Source organism: Doryrhamphus excisus, chromosome 9 (genome assembly GCF_030265055.1).
Source record: "Doryrhamphus excisus isolate RoL2022-K1 chromosome 9, RoL_Dexc_1.0, whole genome shotgun sequence".
NCBI classification, from domain to species: Eukaryota; Metazoa; Chordata; class Actinopteri; order Syngnathiformes; family Syngnathidae; genus Doryrhamphus; species Doryrhamphus excisus.
In genome coordinates, this window is record NC_080474.1 from 20124087 (window position 1) to 20129057 (window position 4971).

Sequence of the window (4971 nt, forward strand, 5' to 3'; positions counted from 1 at the left end):
TTTCGCAGCCAAATGAGTGAGCGGTGACAGATCTCGCCTTCTAGGTGGAGCACTGGATGGCATGAAGAAAGGCTGTACTAGTGCTACGTGATGCATTTACTGATGTGCGCGCAGTGTCAGTGCATGGGGAGGGAATAAAAGAAAAAGGGAAGAAGAAAAAAAAACATGCCCGTGGAGCTGGTGGATGCTCCAAAACACACACAAAGATGTGAACCGAAGGATTAGTACTAGATCAATGAAAGCTACATGGTCACTGCCGGTGAGGAACCGGATCACATGTGAAATTAAAATGGATCTAATTACATCCTCCTTCAAAACACCTCTCTGTGTGATGCAGTGCAGCAAAGCGCGATATGAAACGTGCTGTTGCATTGCTGACAATGTCAGTCACAACTATGCGTTATTATTTGTGTAAAAGCGGAATGTTTGCATTGCATTCTTTCAAATGTGACCGCTGGGTGCTCTTTTCACCTGTTGGCGACAGGAGCTCCCACTATGGACGCAAAAAAAGATATGGTCAAATACAGAAGTCCTGCATCATCACATAAGATCCAATACAAGAGCGTATCAACAGTTGTCATGATTTATTTCAGGTATACGTAACCAAATTACATTCATGAAAGGAGTAGGAAGAAGCACAATTTAATCCTACCATGTCTCCATGTTTTAGGAATTACAGAAGTCCTGCATCATCACATGAGATCCAATACAAGAGCGTATCAACAGTTGTCATGATGTATTCCAGGTATACTTAACCAAATTACATTAATGAAAGGAGCAGGAAGAAGCAGAGTTTATTTAATCCTCCCTGTCTCCATGTTTTAGGAATTACAGAAGTCCTATCATCACATGAGATCCAATACAAGAGCGTATCAACAGTTGTCATGATGTATTCCAGGTATACGTAACCAAATTACATTAATGAAAGGAGCAGGAAGAAGCAGAGTTTATTTAATCCTACCCTGTCTCCATGTTTTAGGAATTACAGAAGTCTTGCATCATCACATGAGATCCAATACAAGAGCGTATCAACAGTTGTCATGATTGATTTCAGGTATACGTAACCAAATTACATTAATGAAAGGAGTAGGAAGAAGCAGAGTTTATTTAATCCTACCCTGTCTCCATGTTTTAGGAATTACAGAAGTCCTATCATCACATGAGATTCAATACAAGAGCGTATCAACAGTTTTCATGATTTATTTCAGGTATACTTAACCAAATTACATTAATGAAAGAAGTAGGAAGAAGCAGAGTTTATTTAATCCTACCCTGTTTCAATGTTTTAGGAATTACAGAAGTCCTATCATCACATGAGATCCAATACAAGAGCGTATCAACAGTTTTCATGATTTATTTCAGGTCTACTTAACCAAATTACATTAATGAAAGGAGTAGGAAGAAGCAGAGTTTATTTAATCTTACCCTGTCTCCCTGTTTTAGGAATTACAGAAGTCCTATCATCACATGAGATCCAATACAAGAGCGTATCAACAGTTGTCATGATTGATTTCAGGTATACGTAACCAAATTACATTAATGAAAGGAGTAGGAAGAAGCAGAGTTTATTTAATCCTACCCTGTCTCCATGTTTTATGAATTACAGAAGTCCTATCATCACATGAGATCCAATACAAGAGCGTATCAACAGTTTTCATGATTTATTTCAGGTATACTTAACCAAATTGCATTCATGAAAGGAGTAGGAAGAAGCAGAGTTTATTTAATCCTACCCTGTCTCCATGTTTTAGGAATTACACAAGTCCTTTATCATCACATGAGATCCAATACAAGAGCGTATCAACAGTTGTCATGACTGATTTCAGGTATACATAACCGAATTACATTAATGAAAGGAGTAGGAAGAAGCAGAGTTCATTGAATCCTACCCTGTTTCAATGTTTTAGGAATCACAGAAGTCCTATCATCACATGAGATCCAATACAAGAGCGTATCAACAGTTGTCATGATTTATTTCAGGTATACGTAACCAAATTACATTAATGAAAGGAGTAGGAAGAAGCAGAATTTAATCCTACCATGTCTCCATGTTTTAGGAATTACAGAAGTCCTGTGTCATCACATGAGATCCAATACAAGAGCGTATCAACAGTTGTCATGATTTATTTCAGGTATACGTAACCAAATTACATTAATGAAAGGAGTAGGAAGAAGCAGAGTCTATTGGACCTATACAGTATAAGCATCTCATTATGTCCAATGGGATTTTCCATGTTAGAATGGAAAAAAGCCGCAGTCAAAAGAAACAATCTGGATCAGCTCTGACCTTGCATACGCATACATACGTTAGCTACAAGGGAGGGCAACGCTGAAAAGAAAATAAGAGATTATATAATATAATAATTACTAGAATAACGGCATAATGGAGGATGAACGTACCTGTGTTAAGGTGAAGACTGATGATGATTCATGAAGTTGGATTTTATTGCATTTTTTCCATGCACCAATAACGCTAAAATGTGCTAGCGCTTGCCCCCCCCAAAAAAACACAGTTTTACAATTATTATTTATTATTATACAATATTGTGACTTTTCACCAATGAAAGTTTTCATTTTATTCTTATTACTTTTTGCTCTTAATGCAATGACTCTATTCTCCTAATATTATAATAATATTGTATTTTTTTCTCATAATATTAGTATTATGACACTCATAATATTACAATTTTCTTGTAATGTTAGAAATATATTCTCACAAAATTAGGATGTTTTTCTTATAATGTTAACAATTACACTTATATTATATACACTATTATTATGAATTTTAACTCAGAATATTCCAATTTCTTTCTCATTAAATCTTGTTACTTTACAACTTTTTACAACAATATTACACTTTTTTTTCTAATTTTCTGATTTTATTCTCATGCTATTACAATCTTTTTCTACTAGTACAAGGTACTAAATATTTTTCCTCAAGTATTACTTATTTACGTTTGTTGTAACCATACAACTTCTCATAATTTTACTACGTTGTCATTCGCAAAACTTTAAATTATTATTATTTATTCAAAGTTATTTAAATTATTTGTGCAATTTACTGTTTACGCTGTACATTGTTGTTCATATTTGATGTCATGTATTTATTTTCCATATTTTTATTATTATTATTATTCATTATTATACGGGAGCCAGGCAATGACATTTCGTTGGCAATTTCACTGCTGTGTTATTGTGCAATGACAATAAAGGAAGTCTATCTATCGATCTACCAAATCTGTAAGCTGCTGGATGATGAATAAAGTATCTATATCTATCTATCCATCCATCCATCCATCCATCCATCCATAAGGTAGCCATTTTTTGAATTTAATACATCATAGCATATCATAGCAATCCCTGGTTACCATGCAAATGTTCCTATCCAGTGGTTAGCATGCTGCGGTTAGCATGTGTGTTAGCATGTGTCTGTTAAGTTATGTGCGTTTTGTGTTTTTCCCAAACACAACGAGCAGTTATGTTTATTTGGTTGTTGTTGTTGTTTGACCGACAATAAAATAAAAAACTGTCGTCACGCTTATGATTTGGCGAGTGCTGAATTATGCCCCCTAGTGGCTGAGACCACGACGGCGATGATATCAGCGCAATTAAGTGCTTTGCTTCAATCTTATGACATCATTCCTTTCCTGTCCACGAGCTTACTTTTAAATCTTTCATGCAATATTTTGTAAGCAGAAAAAGTTATAGCGCATAAAAATGAATGCGGGAATAAATGCTTCATATCTGGCATATCTGGTTTTTGCAAATGCAGAATATTTGTTTGAGCGCTAATGCTGTGTATTTAACGCGAGCGTGTCCTTTCACCTGATGGCAATAGCAGTTTCGAGAAGGCGACAATCAAAGGTTTGCAGGCAGGATATTCCCAGTTATTTCCTTTCAACTTAAATAGTCAAAAACTTACCACTTCCACACGGATAGGGAGGATAACTATTTACAGTTATTTAACCTTTAACATGAACATTAATCAAACGTAATAATTTTTTTCTGGGTACATGATACCATACAGCATCCATATCAAACTTGCACGGGGCCGCACTAACATTAAACTTTCATATCAAGGCGGGGGCCTCAAAGTAGTGTGCTGCGGGCCACATTTGGCCCGTGGGCCGCGTGTTTGAGACCCCTGCTCTAAAATATAGGTTTGTGTATTGGCAAGAATCTGGCGATCAAAGTAGTTCAGAGGAGAAGAGGCAGACTTGATGAAGTAGTCTTGCTAGTAAAGGATGTCACAGAAATTTAAATTTTTTTTCAAAATTTTTTTTTCAAAAATTTTTTTTCAAAATTTTTTTTTCAAAATTTTTTTTTCAAAATTTTTTTTTCAAAAATTTTTTTTCAAAATTTTTTTTCAAAAAATTTTTTTTCAATTTTTTTTTCAAAAAAACTGTTTTCAAAAAATTTGTATTCAAAAAATTTGTTTTCAAAAAATTTGTTTTCAAAAATGTTTTCACCATTCGGGTGTTAAAACAATACTTGAGCATTGCGAAGGGAGCCACAACAAAGAGACTGAAGTGCCACATGCGGCTCTGGAGCCGTGGGTCGCTGACCCCCAATCTATTCCCAGTTGGAGGACATTCCAGATCCTTAATTCTCTGCTCAAATACCACACATGTTAGCATAACCTACCTTTTTGCCGCTATCAAACATCAATACCCCCCCCCCCCACACACACACACACGTCAAGCTCATATCCCACATTGAAAAGATGGACTGACATTTAGCTCTCAGCATTTCAACAATATGACATTTGCATTTTTTTTTTTTTCCTTTTACTCCAGCAGGTTGCCGTGCGGCGCTGGGCGGAGGCTGCCGGCCAGCCAGCATCATTCCGAGTGGAGGCCGCGTCAGCCGCAGGGGGGCCAAAGAGCAAGCTCTGTCTGGCCTGGATCTTCATTTACTTCTGCGTTGCCCCGGCATCTAAATCAACCAGGCGTTGTCTCCGAGTTCATTTCC